The sequence below is a fragment of the Salminus brasiliensis genome, chromosome 3, assembly GCF_030463535.1.
Source record: "Salminus brasiliensis chromosome 3, fSalBra1.hap2, whole genome shotgun sequence".
In the NCBI taxonomy this organism is placed as follows: domain Eukaryota; kingdom Metazoa; phylum Chordata; class Actinopteri; order Characiformes; family Bryconidae; genus Salminus; species Salminus brasiliensis.
The window spans coordinates 11,976,711-11,996,856 of record NC_132880.1 but is presented as its reverse complement, the minus strand read 5'-3'; positions in this window follow the sequence as shown (position 1 = coordinate 11,996,856).

Sequence of the window (20,146 nt, the reverse complement as noted above, 5' to 3'; positions counted from 1 at the left end):
TTGTAGTGTTATGTAGCTCACTGTCTTGTGCAGAATCGCGGTTTGCATGAGCTTGTACAATCATTTGTAAACAGAAACTTATGACTGAGCATTTGAACTTAACTTGTCAGACAAATACCAAAACATGATTCTGGAGCAGAAAACTTTGTAAAAACGCGTTTTAGAAGTAAACAATTCGTCTAAAGAGGTTTTAACACTGCAGTACTGCTTTTTGCAGTTTTTCCACTAATGTCAACTCTATAATCACATTATAGTGTGTTGTTGCTCGCTGTCTTGTGCAGAATCGCGGTTTGCATGAGCTTGTACAATCATTTCTAAACAGGAACTTATCATTGAGTAAATGAATTCACTTTGTCAGAAAAATACAAAAACATGATTCTGGAGCAGAACACTTTGTAAAATCGCGTTTTAGAAGTAAATAACTAATTTTGAAGAGGTATTAACACTTTTTGCAGTTTTTCCACTAATGTCAACTTTATAATCACGTTGTAGTGTGTTGTAGCTCGCTGTCTTGTGCAGAAACGCTGTTTGCGTGAGCTTGTAAAATTTTTTCTAAACAGGAACTTATGACTGAGCATATGAACTTAACTTGTCAGACAAATACCAAAACATGATTCTGGAGCAGAACACTTTGTAAAAACGCGTTTTAGAAGTAAATAACTCATTTTAAGAGGTTTCATCACTGCAGTACTGCTTTTTTCAGTTTTTGAACTAATGTCAACTTTATAATCACGTTGTAGTGTGTTGTAGCTCACTCTCTTGTGCAGAATCGTTGTTTGCATGAGCTTGTACAACACCTTTCTACACAATAACTTATGACTGAGTATTTGAACTTAACTTGTCAGACAAATACCAAAACATGATTCTGGAGCAGAACACTTTGTAAAATCGCGTTTTAGAAGTAAATAACTCATTTTGAAGAGGTTTTAACACTTTATTTCAGTTGTTCCACTAATGTCAACTTTATAATCACATTCTAGTGTGTTGTAGCTCACTGTCTTGTGCAGAATCGCTGTTTGCAGGAGTTTGTACAATCATTTCTAAACAGGAACTTATGACTGAGCATTTGAACTTAACTTGTCAGACAAATACCAAAACATGATTCTGGAGCAGAACACTTTGTAAAATCGCGTTTTAGATGTAAATAATTCGTCTAAAGAGTTTTTAACGCATTTTGCAGTTTTTCCACTAATGTCAACTTTATAATCACGTTGTAGTGTTCTGTAGCTCGCTGTCTTGTGCAGAAACGCTGTTTGCAGGAGTTTGTAAAATCATTTCTAAATAGGAACTTATAACTGAGTATTTGAACTTAACTTGTCAGACAAATGCCAAAACATCACTCCGGAGCAGAACACTTTGTAAAAACGCGTTTTAGAAGTAAAGAACTAATTTTAAGAGGGTTCATCACTGCAGTACTGCATTTTTCAGTTTTTCAACTAATGTCAACTTTATAATCACCTTGTAGTGTGTTGTAGCTCGCTGTCTTGTGCAGAATCGCGGTTTGCATGAGCTTGTACAATCATTTCTAAACAGGAACTTATCATTGAGTAAATGAATTCACTTTGTCAGAAAAATACAAAAACATGATTCTGGAGCAGAACACTTTGTAAAATCGCGTTTTAGAAGTAAATAACTAATTTTGAAGAGGTATTAACACTTTTTGCAGTTTTTCCACTAATGTCAACATCATAATCACGTTGTAGTGTTATGTAGCTCACTGTCTTGTGCAGAATCGCGGTTTGCATGAGCTTGTACAATCATTTGTAAACAGAAACTTATGACTGAGCATTTGAACTTAACTTGTCAGACAAATACCAAAACATGATTCTGGAGCAGAAAACTTTGTAAAAACTCGTTTTAGAAGTAAACAATTCGTCTAAAGAGGTTTTAACACTGCAGTACTGCTTTTTGCAGTTTTTCCACTAATGTCAACTCTATAATCACATTATAGTGTGTTGTTGCTCGCTGTCTTGTGCAGAATCGCGGTTTGCATGAGCTTGTACAATCATTTCTAAACAGGAACTTATCATTGAGTAAATGAATTCACTTTGTCAGAAAAATACAAAAACATGATTCTGGAGCAGAACACTTTGTAAAATCGCGTTTTAGAAGTAAATAACTAATTTTGAAGAGGTATTAACACTTTTTGCAGTTTTTCCACTAATGTCAACTTTATAATCACGTTGTAGTGTGTTGTAGCTCGCTGTCTTGTGCAGAAACGCTGTTTGCGTGAGCTTGTAAAATTTTTTCTAAACAGGAACTTATGACTGAGCATATGAACTTAACTTGTCAGACAAATACCAAAACATGATTCTGGAGCAGAACACTTTGTAAAAACGCGTTTTAGAAGTAAATAACTCATTTTAAGAGGTTTCATCACTGCAGTACTGCTTTTTTCAGTTTTTGAACTAATGTCAACTTTATAATCACGTTGTAGTGTGTTGTAGCTCACTCTCTTGTGCAGAATCGTTGTTTGCATGAGCTTGTACAACACCTTTCTACACAATAACTTATGACTGAGTATTTGAACTTAACTTGTCAGACAAATACCAAAACATGATTCTGGAGCAGAACACTTTGTAAAATCGCGTTTTAGAAGTAAATAACTCATTTTGAAGAGGTTTTAACACTTTATTTCAGTTGTTCCACTAATGTCAACTTTATAATCACATTCTAGTGTGTTGTAGCTCACTGTCTTGTGCAGAATCGCTGTTTGCAGGAGTTTGTACAATCATTTCTAAACAGGAACTTATGACTGAGCATTTGAACTTAACTTGTCAGACAAATACCAAAACATGATTCTGGAGCAGAACACTTTGTAAAATCGCGTTTTAGATGTAAATAATTCGTCTAAAGAGTTTTTAACGCATTTTGCAGTTTTTCCACTAATGTCAACTTTATAATCACGTTGTAGTGTTCTGTAGCTCGCTGTCTTGTGCAGAAACGCTGTTTGCATGAGCTTGTACAATCATTTCTAAAGAGGTACTAATCACTGAGTAAATGAATTTACTTTGTCAGACAAATACCAAAACATGATTCTGGAGCAGAGCACTTTGTAAAAATGCGTTTTAGAAGTAAATAACTCGTTTTGAAGAGGTTTTAACACTGCAGTACTGCTTTTTGCAGTTTTTCAACTAATGTCAACTTTATAATCACCTTGTAGTGTGTTGTAGCTCGCTGTCTTGTGCAGAATCGCGGTTTGCATGAGCTTGTACAATCATTTCTAAACAGGAACTTATCATTGAGTAAATGAATTCACTTTGTCAGAAAAATACAAAAACATGATTCTGGAGCAGAACACTTTGTAAAATCGCGTTTTAGAAGTAAATAACTAATTTTGAAGAGGTATTAACACTTTTTGCAGTTTTTCCACTAATGTCAACATCATAATCACGTTGTAGTGTTATGTAGCTCACTGTCTTGTGCAGAATCGCGGTTTGCATGAGCTTGTACAATCATTTGTAAACAGAAACTTATGACTGAGCATTTGAACTTAACTTGTCAGACAAATACCAAAACATGATTCTGGAGCAGAAAACTTTGTAAAAACGCGTTTTAGAAGTAAATAACTCGTTTTGAGAGGTTTTCACACTGCAGTACTGCTTTTTTCAGTTTTTCCACTAATGTCAACTTTATAATCACGTTGTAGTGTGTTTTAGCTCACTGTCTTGTTCAGAAATGCTGTTTGCATGAGCTTGTACAATCATTTCTAAAGAGGTACTAATCACTGAGTAAATGAATTTACTTTGTCAGACAAATACCAAAACATGATTCTGGAGCAGAACACTTTGTTTTAGAAGCAAATAACTCGTCTAAAGAGGTTTTAACACTGCAGTACTGCTTTTTGCAGTTTTTCCACTAATGTCAACTGTATAATCGCGTTGTAGCTCATTGTCTTGTGCTGAAACGCTGTTTGCATGAGCTTGTACAATCATTTCTTAAAGGGAACTTACGTCCAAGCAAACGAATTTACTTTGTCAGTCAAATACAAAAACATCATTCTGGAGCAGAGCACTTTGTAAAAACGCGTTTTAGAAGTAAATAACTCGTTTTGAGATTTTTTCACACTGCAGTACTGCTTTTTTCAGTTTTTCCACTAATGTCAACTTTATAATCACGTTGTAGTTGTTCTGTAGCTCGCTGTTTTGTGCAGAAACGCTGTTTGCAGGAGCTTGTACAATCATTTGTAAAAAAGAACTTATGACTGAGAATTTGAACTTAACTTGTCAGACAAATACCAAAACATGATTCTGGAGCAGAATCCTTTGTAAAAACGCGTTTTAGAAGTAAATAACTCATTTTAGGAGGTTTCATCACTGCAGTACTGCTTTTTTCAGTTTTTCCACTAATGTCAACTTTATAATCACGTTGTAGTGTGTTGTAGCTCACTCTCTTGTGCAGAATCGTTGTTTGCATGAGCTTGTACAACACCTTTCTACACAGTAACTTATGACTGAGCATTTGAACTTAACTTGTCAGACAAATACCAAAACATGATTCTGGAGCAGAACACTTTGTAAAATCGCGTTTTAGAAGTAAATAATTCGTCTAAAGAGGTTTTAACACTTTTTGCAGTTTTTCCACTAATGTCAACTTTATAATCACGTTGTAGTGTTCTATAGCTCGCTGTCTTCTTGTGCAGAAACGCTGTTTGCAGGAGTTTGTACAATCATTTCTAAATAGGAACTTATGACTGACTGAGCATTTGAACTTAACTTGTCAGACAAATACCAAAACATGATTCTGGAGCAGAAAACTTTGTAAAAACGCGTTTTAGAAGTAAACAATTCGTCTAAAGAGGTTTTAACACTGCAGTACTGCTTTTTGCAGTTTTTCCACTAATGTCAACTTTATAATCACATTATAGTGTGTTGTAGCTCGCTGTCTTGTGCAGAATCGCGGTTTGCATGAGCTTGTACAATTATTTCTAAACAGGAACTTATCATTGACTAAATGAATTCACTTTGTCAGAAAAATACAAAAACATGATTCTGGAGCAGAACACTTTGTAAAATCGCGTTTTAGAAGTAAATAACTAATTTTGAAGAGGTTTTAACACTTTTTGCAGTTTTTCCACTAATGTCAACTTTATAATCACGTTGTAGTGTGTTGTAGCTCGCTGTCTTGTGCAGAAACGCTGTTTGCGTGAGCTTGTAAAATTATTTCTAAACAGGAACTTATGACTGAGCATATGAACTTAACTTGTCAGACAAATAACAAAACATGATTCTGGAGCAGAACACTTTGTAAAAACGCGTTTTAGAAGTAAATAACTCATTTTGAAGAGGTTTTAACACTTTATTTCAGTTGTTCCACTAATGTCAACTTTATAATCACATTCTAGTGTGTTGTAGCTCACTGTCTTGTGCAGAATCGCTGTTTGCAGGAGTTTGTACAATCATTTCTAAACAGGAACTTATGACTGAGCATTTGAACTTAACTTGTCAGACAAATACCAAAACATGATTCTGGAGCAGAACACTTTGTAAAATCGCGTTTTAGATGTAAATAATTCGTCTAAAGAGTTTTTAACGCATTTTGCAGTTTTTCCACTAATGTCAACTTTATAATCACGTTGTAGTGTTCTGTAGCTCGCTGTCTTGTGCAGAAACGCTGTTTGCAGGAGTTTGTACAATCATTTCTAAATAGGAACTTATAACTGAGTATTTGAACTTAACTTGTCAGACAAATGCCAAAACATCACTCCGGAGCAGAACACTTTGTAAAAACGCGTTTTAGAAGTAAAGAACTAATTTTAAGAGGGTTCATCACTGCAGTACTGCATTTTTCAGTTTTTCAACTAATGTCAACTTTATAATCACCTTGTAGTGTGTTGTAGCTCGCTGTCTTGTGCAGAATCGCGGTTTGCATGAGCTTGTACAATCATTTCTAAACAGGAACTTATCATTGAGTAAATGAATTCACTTTGTCAGAAAAATACAAAAACATGATTCTGGAGCAGAACACTTTGTAAAATCGCGTTTTAGAAGTAAATAACTAATTTTGAAGAGGTATTAACACTTTTTGCAGTTTTTCCACTAATGTCAACTTTATAATCACGTTGTAGTTGTTCTGTAGCTCGCTGTTTTGTGCAGAAACGCTGTTTGCAGGAGCTTGTACAATCATTTGTAAACAGAAACTTATGACTGAGCATTTGAATTTAACTTGTCAGACAAATACCAAAACATGATTCTGGAGCAGAAAACTTTGTAAAAACGCGTTTTAGAAGTAAACAATTCGTCTAAAGAGGTTTTAACACTGCAGTACTGCTTTTTGCAGTTTTTCCACTAATGTCAACATCATAATCACGTTGTAGTGTTATGTAGCTCACTGTCTTGTGCAGAATCGCGGTTTGCATGAGCTTGTACAATCATTTGTAAACAGAAACTTATGACTGAGCATTTGAACTTAACTTGTCAGACAAATACCAAAACATGATTCTGGAGCAGAAAACTTTGTAAAAACGCGTTTTAGAAGTAAACAATTCGTCTAAAGAGGTTTTAACACTGCAGTACTGCTTTTTGCAGTTTTTCCACTAATGTCAACTCTATAATCACATTATAGTGTGTTGTTGCTCGCTGTCTTGTGCAGAATCGCGGTTTGCATGAGCTTGTACAATCATTTCTAAACAGGAACTTATCATTGAGTAAATGAATTCACTTTGTCAGAAAAATACAAAAACATGATTCTGGAGCAGAACACTTTGTAAAATCGCGTTTTAGAAGTAAATAACTAATTTTGAAGAGGTATTAACACTTTTTGCAGTTTTTCCACTAATGTCAACTTTATAATCACGTTGTAGTGTGTTGTAGCTCGCTGTCTTGTGCAGAAACGCTGTTTGCGTGAGCTTGTAAAATTTTTTCTAAACAGGAACTTATGACTGAGCATATGAACTTAACTTGTCAGACAAATACCAAAACATGATTCTGGAGCAGAACACTTTGTAAAAACGCGTTTTAGAAGTAAATAACTCATTTTAAGAGGTTTCATCACTGCAGTACTGCTTTTTTCAGTTTTTGAACTAATGTCAACTTTATAATCACGTTGTAGTGTGTTGTAGCTCACTCTCTTGTGCAGAATCGTTGTTTGCATGAGCTTGTACAACACCTTTCTACACAATAACTTATGACTGAGTATTTGAACTTAACTTGTCAGACAAATACCAAAACATGATTCTGGAGCAGAACACTTTGTAAAATCGCGTTTTAGAAGTAAATAACTCATTTTGAAGAGGTTTTAACACTTTATTTCAGTTGTTCCACTAATGTCAACTTTATAATCACATTCTAGTGTGTTGTAGCTCACTGTCTTGTGCAGAATCGCTGTTTGCAGGAGTTTGTACAATCATTTCTAAACAGGAACTTATGACTGAGCATTTGAACTTAACTTGTCAGACAAATACCAAAACATGATTCTGGAGCAGAACACTTTGTAAAATCGCGTTTTAGATGTAAATAATTCGTCTAAAGAGTTTTTAACGCATTTTGCAGTTTTTCCACTAATGTCAACTTTATAATCACGTTGTAGTGTTCTGTAGCTCGCTGTCTTGTGCAGAAACGCTGTTTGCAGGAGTTTGTAAAATCATTTCTAAATAGGAACTTATAACTGAGTATTTGAACTTAACTTGTCAGACAAATGCCAAAACATCACTCCGGAGCAGAACACTTTGTAAAAACGCGTTTTAGAAGTAAAGAACTAATTTTAAGAGGGTTCATCACTGCAGTACTGCATTTTTCAGTTTTTCAACTAATGTCAACTTTATAATCACCTTGTAGTGTGTTGTAGCTCGCTGTCTTGTGCAGAATCGCGGTTTGCATGAGCTTGTACAATCATTTCTAAACAGGAACTTATCATTGAGTAAATGAATTCACTTTGTCAGAAAAATACAAAAACATGATTCTGGAGCAGAACACTTTGTAAAATCGCGTTTTAGAAGTAAATAACTAATTTTGAAGAGGTATTAACACTTTTTGCAGTTTTTCCACTAATGTCAACATCATAATCACGTTGTAGTGTTATGTAGCTCACTGTCTTGTGCAGAATCGCGGTTTGCATGAGCTTGTACAATCATTTGTAAACAGAAACTTATGACTGAGCATTTGAACTTAACTTGTCAGACAAATACCAAAACATGATTCTGGAGCAGAAAACTTTGTAAAAACGCGTTTTAGAAGTAAACAATTCGTCTAAAGAGGTTTTAACACTGCAGTACTGCTTTTTGCAGTTTTTCCACTAATGTCAACTCTATAATCACATTATAGTGTGTTGTTGCTCGCTGTCTTGTGCAGAATCGCGGTTTGCATGAGCTTGTACAATCATTTCTAAACAGGAACTTATCATTGAGTAAATGAATTCACTTTGTCAGAAAAATACAAAAACATGATTCTGGAGCAGAACACTTTGTAAAATCGCGTTTTAGAAGTAAATAACTAATTTTGAAGAGGTATTAACACTTTTTGCAGTTTTTCCACTAATGTCAACTTTATAATCACGTTGTAGTGTGTTGTAGCTCGCTGTCTTGTGCAGAAACGCTGTTTGCGTGAGCTTGTAAAATTTTTTCTAAACAGGAACTTATGACTGAGCATATGAACTTAACTTGTCAGACAAATACCAAAACATGATTCTGGAGCAGAACACTTTGTAAAAACGCGTTTTAGAAGTAAATAACTCATTTTAAGAGGTTTCATCACTGCAGTACTGCTTTTTTCAGTTTTTGAACTAATGTCAACTTTATAATCACGTTGTAGTGTGTTGTAGCTCACTCTCTTGTGCAGAATCGTTGTTTGCATGAGCTTGTACAACACCTTTCTACACAATAACTTATGACTGAGTATTTGAACTTAACTTGTCAGACAAATACCAAAACATGATTCTGGAGCAGAACACTTTGTAAAATCGCGTTTTAGAAGTAAATAACTCATTTTGAAGAGGTTTTAACACTTTATTTCAGTTGTTCCACTAATGTCAACTTTATAATCACATTCTAGTGTGTTGTAGCTCACTGTCTTGTGCAGAATCGCTGTTTGCAGGAGTTTGTACAATCATTTCTAAACAGGAACTTATGACTGAGCATTTGAACTTAACTTGTCAGACAAATACCAAAACATGATTCTGGAGCAGAACACTTTGTAAAATCGCGTTTTAGATGTAAATAATTCGTCTAAAGAGTTTTTAACGCATTTTGCAGTTTTTCCACTAATGTCAACTTTATAATCACGTTGTAGTGTTCTGTAGCTCGCTGTCTTGTGCAGAAACGCTGTTTGCAGGAGTTTGTAAAATCATTTCTAAATAGGAACTTATAACTGAGTATTTGAACTTAACTTGTCAGACAAATGCCAAAACATCACTCCGGAGCAGAACACTTTGTAAAAACGCGTTTTAGAAGTAAAGAACTAATTTTAAGAGGGTTCATCACTGCAGTACTGCATTTTTCAGTTTTTCAACTAATGTCAACTTTATAATCACCTTGTAGTGTGTTGTAGCTCGCTGTCTTGTGCAGAATCGCGGTTTGCATGAGCTTGTACAATCATTTCTAAACAGGAACTTATCATTGAGTAAATGAATTCACTTTGTCAGAAAAATACAAAAACATGATTCTGGAGCAGAACACTTTGTAAAATCGCGTTTTAGAAGTAAATAACTAATTTTGAAGAGGTATTAACACTTTTTGCAGTTTTTCCACTAATGTCAACATCATAATCACGTTGTAGTGTTATGTAGCTCACTGTCTTGTGCAGAATCGCGGTTTGCATGAGCTTGTACAATCATTTGTAAACAGAAACTTATGACTGAGCATTTGAACTTAACTTGTCAGACAAATACCAAAACATGATTCTGGAGCAGAAAACTTTGTAAAAACGCGTTTTAGAAGTAAACAATTCGTCTAAAGAGGTTTTAACACTGCAGTACTGCTTTTTGCAGTTTTTCCACTAATGTCAACTCTATAATCACATTATAGTGTGTTGTTGCTCGCTGTCTTGTGCAGAATCGCGGTTTGCATGAGCTTGTACAATCATTTCTAAACAGGAACTTATCATTGAGTAAATGAATTCACTTTGTCAGAAAAATACAAAAACATGATTCTGGAGCAGAACACTTTGTAAAATCGCGTTTTAGAAGTAAATAACTAATTTTGAAGAGGTATTAACACTTTTTGCAGTTTTTCCACTAATGTCAACTTTATAATCACGTTGTAGTGTGTTGTAGCTCGCTGTCTTGTGCAGAAACGCTGTTTGCGTGAGCTTGTAAAATTTTTTCTAAACAGGAACTTATGACTGAGCATATGAACTTAACTTGTCAGACAAATACCAAAACATGATTCTGGAGCAGAACACTTTGTAAAAACGCGTTTTAGAAGTAAATAACTCATTTTAAGAGGTTTCATCACTGCAGTACTGCTTTTTTCAGTTTTTGAACTAATGTCAACTTTATAATCACGTTGTAGTGTGTTGTAGCTCACTCTCTTGTGCAGAATCGTTGTTTGCATGAGCTTGTACAACACCTTTCTACACAATAACTTATGACTGAGTATTTGAACTTAACTTGTCAGACAAATACCAAAACATGATTCTGGAGCAGAACACTTTGTAAAATCGCGTTTTAGAAGTAAATAACTCATTTTGAAGAGGTTTTAACACTTTATTTCAGTTGTTCCACTAATGTCAACTTTATAATCACATTCTAGTGTGTTGTAGCTCACTGTCTTGTGCAGAATCGCTGTTTGCAGGAGTTTGTACAATCATTTCTAAACAGGAACTTATGACTGAGCATTTGAACTTAACTTGTCAGACAAATACCAAAACATGATTCTGGAGCAGAACACTTTGTAAAATCGCGTTTTAGATGTAAATAATTCGTCTAAAGAGTTTTTAACGCATTTTGCAGTTTTTCCACTAATGTCAACTTTATAATCACGTTGTAGTGTTCTGTAGCTCGCTGTCTTGTGCAGAAACGCTGTTTGCAGGAGTTTGTAAAATCATTTCTAAATAGGAACTTATAACTGAGTATTTGAACTTAACTTGTCAGACAAATGCCAAAACATCACTCCGGAGCAGAACACTTTGTAAAAACGCGTTTTAGAAGTAAAGAACTAATTTTAAGAGGGTTCATCACTGCAGTACTGCATTTTTCAGTTTTTCAACTAATGTCAACTTTATAATCACCTTGTAGTGTGTTGTAGCTCGCTGTCTTGTGCAGAATCGCGGTTTGCATGAGCTTGTACAATCATTTCTAAACAGGAACTTATCATTGAGTAAATGAATTCACTTTGTCAGAAAAATACAAAAACATGATTCTGGAGCAGAACACTTTGTAAAATCGCGTTTTAGAAGTAAATAACTAATTTTGAAGAGGTATTAACACTTTTTGCAGTTTTTCCACTAATGTCAACATCATAATCACGTTGTAGTGTTATGTAGCTCACTGTCTTGTGCAGAATCGCGGTTTGCATGAGCTTGTACAATCATTTGTAAACAGAAACTTATGACTGAGCATTTGAACTTAACTTGTCAGACAAATACCAAAACATGATTCTGGAGCAGAAAACTTTGTAAAAACGCGTTTTAGAAGTAAACAATTCGTCTAAAGAGGTTTTAACACTGCAGTACTGCTTTTTGCAGTTTTTCCACTAATGTCAACTCTATAATCACATTATAGTGTGTTGTTGCTCGCTGTCTTGTGCAGAATCGCGGTTTGCATGAGCTTGTACAATCATTTCTAAACAGGAACTTATCATTGAGTAAATGAATTCACTTTGTCAGAAAAATACAAAAACATGATTCTGGAGCAGAACACTTTGTAAAATCGCGTTTTAGAAGTAAATAACTAATTTTGAAGAGGTATTAACACTTTTTGCAGTTTTTCCACTAATGTCAACTTTATAATCACGTTGTAGTGTGTTGTAGCTCGCTGTCTTGTGCAGAAACGCTGTTTGCGTGAGCTTGTAAAATTTTTTCTAAACAGGAACTTATGACTGAGCATATGAACTTAACTTGTCAGACAAATACCAAAACATGATTCTGGAGCAGAACACTTTGTAAAAACGCGTTTTAGAAGTAAATAACTCATTTTAAGAGGTTTCATCACTGCAGTACTGCTTTTTTCAGTTTTTGAACTAATGTCAACTTTATAATCACGTTGTAGTGTGTTGTAGCTCACTCTCTTGTGCAGAATCGTTGTTTGCATGAGCTTGTACAACACCTTTCTACACAATAACTTATGACTGAGTATTTGAACTTAACTTGTCAGACAAATACCAAAACATGATTCTGGAGCAGAACACTTTGTAAAATCGCGTTTTAGAAGTAAATAACTCATTTTGAAGAGGTTTTAACACTTTATTTCAGTTGTTCCACTAATGTCAACTTTATAATCACATTCTAGTGTGTTGTAGCTCACTGTCTTGTGCAGAATCGCTGTTTGCAGGAGTTTGTACAATCATTTCTAAACAGGAACTTATGACTGAGCATTTGAACTTAACTTGTCAGACAAATACCAAAACATGATTCTGGAGCAGAACACTTTGTAAAATCGCGTTTTAGATGTAAATAATTCGTCTAAAGAGTTTTTAACGCATTTTGCAGTTTTTCCACTAATGTCAACTTTATAATCACGTTGTAGTGTTCTGTAGCTCACAGTCTTGTGTAGAATCGCTGTTTGCATAAGCTTGTACAATTATTTCTAAACAGGAACTTATGACTGAGCATTTGAACTTAACTTGTCAGACAAATAACAAAACATGATTCTGGAGCAGAATCCTTTGTAAAAACGCGTTTTAGACGTAAATAATTCGTCTAAAGAAGTTTTAACACTGCAGTACTGCTTTTTGCAGTTTTTCCACTAATGTCAACTATATAATCACGTTGTAGTGCTTTTTAGCTCACTGTCTTGTGCAGAATCGCTGTTTGCATGAGCTTGTACAATCATTTCTAAACAGGAACTTATAATTGAGTAAATAAATTCACTTTGTCAGAAAAATACAAAAACATCATTCTGGAGCAGAGCACTTTGTAAAAACGCGTTTTAGAAGTAAATAACTCATTTTAAGAGGTTTCATCACTGCAGTACTGTATTTTTCAGTTTTTCCACTAAAGTCAACTTTATAATCACGTTGTAGTGCTTTTTAGCTCACTGTCTTGTGCAGAATCGCTGTTTGCATGAGCTCGTACAATCATTTCTAAAGGGAACTTACGTCTAAGCAAACGAATTTACTTTGTCAGACAAATACAAAAACATCATTCTGGCGCAGAGCACTTTGTAAAAACGCGTTTTAGAAGTAAATAACTCGTTTTGAGAGGTTTTCACACTGCAGTACTGCTTTTTTCAGTTTTTCCACTAATGTCAACTTTATAATCACGTTGTAGTGTGTTTTAGCTCACTGTCTTGTTCAGAAACGCTGTTTGCATGAGCTTGTACAATCATTTCTAAAGAGGTACTAATCACTGAGTAAATGAATTTACTTTGTCAGACAAATACCAAAACATGATTCTGGCGCAGAGCACTTTGTAAAAACGCGTTTTAGAAGTAAATAACTCGTTTTGAGAGGTTTTCACACTGCAGTACTGCTTTTTGCAGTTTTTCCACTAATGTCAACTTTATAATCACGTTGTAGTGTTCTGTAGCTCACAGTCTTGTGTAGAATCGCTGTTTGCATAAGCTTGTACAATTATTTCTAAACAGGAACTTATGACTGAGCATTTGAACTTAACTTGTCAGACAAATAACAAAACATGATTCTGGAGCAGAGCACTTTGTAAAAACGCGTTTTAGAAGTAAATAACTCATTTTAAGAGGTTTCATCACTGCAGTACTGTATTTTTCAGTTTTTCCACTAAAGTCAACTTTATAATCACGTTTTAGTGTTCTGTAGCTCGCTGTCTTGTGCAGAATCGCGGTTTGCATGAGCTTGTACAATTATTTCTAAAGAGGAACAAATCACTGAGTAAATGAATTTACAATGTTAGACAAATACAAAAACATGATTCTGGAGCAGAACACTTTGTAAAAACGCGTTTTAGAAGTAAATAATTCGTCTAAACAGGTTTTAACACTGCATTACTGGTTTTTGCAGTTTTTCCACTAATGTCAACATCATAATCACGTTGTAGTGTTATGTAGCTCACTGTCTTGTGCAGAATCGCTGTTTGCATGAGCTTGTACAATCATTTCTAAACAGGAACTTATCATTGAGTAAATGAATTCACTTTGTCAGAAAAATACAAAAACATCATTCTGGAGCAGAATCCTTTGTAAAAACGCGTTTTAGAAGTAAATAACTCATTTTAAGAGGTTTCATCACTGCAGTACTGCTTTTTTCAGTTTTTCCACTAATGTCAACTTTATAATCACGTTGTAGTGTGTTTTAGCTCACTGTCTTGTTCAGAAACGCTGTTTGCATGAGCTTGTACAATCATTTCTAAAGAGGTACTAATCACTGAGTAAATGAATTTACTTTGTCAGACAAATACCAAAACATCATTCTGGAGCAGAACACTTATTTAGAAGTAAATAACTCATCTAAAGAGGTTTTAACACTGCAGTACTGCTTTTTGCAGTCTTTCCACTAATGTCAACTGTATAATCGCGTTGTAGCTCATTGTCTTGTGCTGAAACGCTGTTTGCATGAGCTCGTACAATCATTTCTTAAAGGGAACTTACTTCTAAGCAAACGAATTTACTTTGTCAGACAAATACAAAAACATCATTCTGGCGCAGAGCACTTTGTAAAAACGCGTTTTAGAAGTAAATAACTCGTTTTGAGAGGTTTTCACACTGCAGTACTGCTTTTTTCAGTTTTTCCACTAATGTCAACTTTATAATCACGTTGTAGTGTGTTTTAGCTCACTGTCTTGTTCAGAAACGCTGTTTGCATGAGCTTGTACAATCATTTCTAAAGAGGTACTAATCACTGAGTAAATGAATTTACTTTGTCAGACAAATACCAAAACATGATTCTGGAGCAGAGCACTTTGTAAAAATGCGTTTTAGAAGTAAATAACTCGTTTTGAAGAGGTTTTAACACTGCAGTACTGCTTTTTGCAGTTTTTCCACTAATGTCAACTTTATAATCACGTTGTAGTGTTCTGTAGCTCACAGTCTTGTGTAGAATCGCTGTTTGCATAAGCTTGTACAATTATTTCTAAACAGGAACTTATGACTGAGCATTTGAACTTAACTTGTCAGACAAATAACAAAACATGATTCTGGAGCAGAATCCTTTGTAAAAACGCGTTTTAGACGTAAATAATTCGTCTAAAGAAGTTTTAACACTGCAGTACTGCTTTTTGCAGTTTTTCCACTAATGTCAACTATATAATCACGTTGTAGTGCTTTTTAGCTCACTGTCTTGTGCAGAATCGCTGTTTGCATGAGCTCGTACAATCATTTCTTAAAGGGAACTTACGTCTAAGCAAACGAATTTACTTTGTCAGACAAATACAAAAACATCATTCTGGCGCAGAGCACTTTGTAAAAACGCGTTTTAGAAGTAAATAACTCGTTTTGAGAGGTTTTCACACTGCAGTACTGCTTTTTTCAGTTTTTCCACTAATGTCAACTTTATAATCACGTTGTAGTGTGTTTTAGCTCACTGTCTTGTTCAGAAACGCTGTTTGCATGAGCTTGTACAATCATTTCTAAAGAGGTACTAATCACTGAGTAAATGAATTTACTTTGTCAGACAAATACCAAAACATGATTCTGGAGCAGAGCACTTTGTAAAAATGCGTTTTAGAAGTAAATAACTCGTTTTGAAGAGGTTTTAACACTGCAGTACTGCTTTTTGCAGTTTTTCCACTAATGTCAACTTTATAATCACGTTGTAGTGTTCTGTAGCTCACAGTCTTGTGTAGAATCGCTGTTTGCATAAGCTTGTACAATTATTTCTAAACAGGAACTTATGACTGAGCATTTGAACTTAACTTGTCAGACAAATAACAAAACATGATTCTGGAGCAGAATCCTTTGTAAAAACGCGTTTTAGACGTAAATAATTCGTCTAAAGAAGTTTTAACACTGCAGTACTGCTTTTTGCAGTTTTTCCACTAATGTCAACTATATAATCACGTTGTAGTGCTTTTTAGCTCACTGTCTTGTGCAGAATCGCTGTTTGCATGAGCTCGTACAATCATTTCTTAAAGGGAACTTACGTCTAAGCAAACGAATTTACTTTGTCAGACAAATACAAAAACATCATTCTGGCGCAGAGCACTTTGTAAAAACGCGTTTTAGAAGTAAATAACTCGTTTTGAGAGGTTTTCACACTGCAGTACTGCTTTTTTCAGTTTTTCCACTAATGTCAACTTTATAATCACGTTGTAGTGTGTTTTAGCTCACTGTCTTGTTCAGAAACGCTGTTTGCATGAGCTTGTACAATCATTTCTAAAGAGGTACTAATCACTGAGTAAATGAATTTACTATGTCAGACAAATACCAAAACATGATTCTGGAGCAGAGCACTTTGTAAAAATGCGTTTTAGAAGTAAATAACTCGTTTTGAAGAGGTTTTAACACTGCAGTACTGCTTTTTGCAGTTTTTCCACTAATGTCAACTTTATAATCACGTTGTAGTGTTCTGTAGCTCACAGTCTTGTGTAGAATCGCTGTTTGCATAAGCTTGTACAATTATTTCTAAACAGGAACTTATGACTGAGCATTTGAACTTAACTTGTCAGACAAATAACAAAACATGATTCTGGAGCAGAGCACTTTGTAAAAACGCGTTTTAGAAGTAAATAACTCATTTTAAGAGGTTTCATCACTGCAGTATTGTATTTTTCAGTTTTTCCACTAAAGTCAACTTTATAATCACGTTTTAGTGTTCTGTAGCTCGCTGTCTTGTGCAGAATCGCGGTTTGCATGAGCTTGTACAATTATTTCTAAAGAGGAACAAATCACTGAGTAAATGAATTTACAATGTTAGACAAATACAAAAACATGATTCTGGAGCAGAACACTTTGTAAAAACGCGTTTTAGAAGTAAATAATTCGTCTAAACAGGTTTTAACACTGCATTACTGGTTTTTGCAGTTTTTCCACTAATGTTAACATCATAATCACGTTGTAGTGTTATGTAGCTCACTGTCTTGTGCAGAATCGCTGTTTGCATGAGCTTGTACAATCATTTCTAAACAGGAACTTATCATTGAGTAAATGAATTCACTTTGTCAGAAAAATACAAAAACATCATTCTGGAGCAGAATCCTTTGTAAAAACGCGTTTTAGAAGTAAATAACTCATTTTAAGAGGTTTCATCACTGCAGTACTGCTTTTTTCAGTTTTTCCACTAATGTCAACTTTATAATCACGTTGTAGTGTGTTTTAGCTCACTGTCTTGTTCAGAAACGCTGTTTGCATGAGCTTGTACAATCATTTCTAAAGAGGTACTAATCACTGAGTAAATGAATTTACTTTGTCAGACAAATACCAAAACATCATTCTGGAGCAGAACACTTATTTAGAAGTAAATAACTCATCTAAAGAGGTTTTAACACTGCAGTACTGCTTTTTGCAGTCTTTCCACTAATGTCAACTGTATAATCGCGTTGTAGCTCATTGTCTTGTGCTGAAACGCTGTTTGCATGAGCTCGTACAATCATTTCTTAAAGGGAACTTACTTCTAAGCAAACGAATTTACTTTGTCAGACAAATACAAAAACATCATTCTGGCGCAGAGCACTTTGTAAAAACGCGTTTTAGAAGTAAATAACTCGTTTTGAGAGGTTTTCACACTGCAGTACTGCTTTTTTCAGTTTTTCCACTAATGTCAACTTTATAATCACGTTGTAGTGTGTTTTAGCTCACTGTCTTGTTCAGAAACGCTGTTTGCATGAGCTTGTACAATCATTTCTAAAGAGGTACTAATCACTGAGTAAATGAATTTACTTTGTCAGACAAATACCAAAACATGATTCTGGAGCAGAGCACTTTGTAAAAATGCGTTTTAGAAGTAAATAACTCGTTTTGAAGAGGTTTTAACACTGCAGTACTGCTTTTTGCAGTTTTTCCACTAATGTCAACTTTATAATCACGTTGTAGTGTTCTGTAGCTCACAGTCTTGTGTAGAATCGCTGTTTGCATAAGCTTGTACAATTATTTCTAAACAGGAACTTATGACTGAGCATTTGAACTTAACTTGTCAGACAAATAACAAAACATGATTCTGGAGCAGAATCCTTTGTAAAAACGCGTTTTAGACGTAAATAATTCGTCTAAAGAAGTTTTAACACTGCAGTACTGCTTTTTGCAGTTTTTCCACTAATGTCAACTATATAATCACGTTGTAGTGCTTTTTAGCTCACTGTCTTGTGCAGAATCGCTGTTTGCATGAGCTCGTACAATCATTTCTTAAAGGGAACTTACGTCTAAGCAAACGAATTTACTTTGTCAGACAAATACAAAAACATCATTCTGGCGCAGAGCACTTTGTAAAAACGCGTTTTAGAAGTAAATAACTCGTTTTGAGAGGTTTTCACACTGCAGTACTGCTTTTTTCAGTTTTTCCACTAATGTCAACTTTATAATCACGTTGTAGTGTGTTTTAGCTCACTGTCTTGTTCAGAAACGCTGTTTGCATGAGCTTGTACAATCATTTCTAAAGAGGTACTAATCACTGAGTAAATGAATTTACTTTGTCAGACAAATACCAAAACATGATTCTGGAGCAGAGCACTTTGTAAAAATGCGTTTTAGAAGTAAATAACTCGTTTTGAAGAGGTTTTAACACTGCAGTACTGCTTTTTGCAGTTTTTCCACTAATGTCAACTTTATAATCACGTTGTAGTGTTCTGTAGCTCACAGTCTTGTGTAGAATCGCTGTTTGCATAAGCTTGTACAATTATTTCTAAACAGGAACTTATGACTGAGCATTTGAACTTAACTTGTCAGACAAATAACAAAACATGATTCTGGAGCAGAATCCTTTGTAAAAACGCGTTTTAGACGTAAATAATTCGTCTAAAGAAGTTTTAACACTGCAGTACTGCTTTTTGCAGTTTTTCCACTAATGTCAACTATATAATCACGTTGTAGTGCTTTTTAGCTCACTGTCTTGTGCAGAATCGCTGTTTGCATGAGCTCGTACAATCATTTCTTAAAGGGAACTTACGTCTAAGCAAACGAATTTACTTTGTCAGACAAATACAAAAACATCATTCTGGCGCAGAGCACTTTGTAAAAACGCGTTTTAGAAGTAAATAACTCGTTTTGAGAGGTTTTCACACTGCAGTACTGCTTTTTTCAGTTTTTCCACTAATGTCAACTTTATAATCACGTTGTAGTGTGTTTTAGCTCACTGTCTTGTTCAGAAACGCTGTTTGCATGAGCTTGTACAATCATTTCTAAAGAGGTACTAATCACTGAGTAAATGAATTTACTTTGTCAGACAAATACCAAAACATGATTCTGGAGCAGAGCACTTTGTAAAAATGCGTTTTAGAAGTAAATAACTCGTTTTGAAGAGGTTTTAACACTGCAGTACTGCTTTTTGCAGTTTTTCCACTAATGTCAACTTTATAATCACGTTGTAGTGTTCTGTAGCTCACAGTCTTGTGTAGAATCGCTGTTTGCATAAGCTTGTACAATTATTTCTAAACAGGAACTTATGACTGAGCATTTGAACTTAACTTGTCAGACAAATAACAAAACATGATTCTGGAGCAGAATCCTTTGTAAAAACGCGTTTTAGACGTAAATAATTCGTCTAAAGAAGTTTTAACACTGCAGTACTGCTTTTTGCAGTTTTTCCACTAATGTCAACTATATAATCACGTTGTAGTGCTTTTTAGCTCACTGTCTTGTGCAGAATCGCTGTTTGCATGAGCTCGTACAATCATTTCTTAAAGGGAACTTACGTCTAAGCAAACGAATTTACTTTGTCAGACAAATACAAAAACATCATTCTGGCGCAGAGCACTTTGTAAAAACGCGTTTTAGAAGTAAATAACTCGTTTTGAGAGGTTTTCACACTGCAGTACTGCTTTTTTCAGTTTTTCCACTAATGTCAACTTTATAATCACGTTGTAGTGTGTTTTAGCTCACTGTCTTGTTCAGAAACGCTGTTTGCATGAGCTTGTACAATCATTTCTAAAGAGGTACTAATCACTGAGTAAATGAATTTACTTTGTCAGACAAATACCAAAACATGATTCTG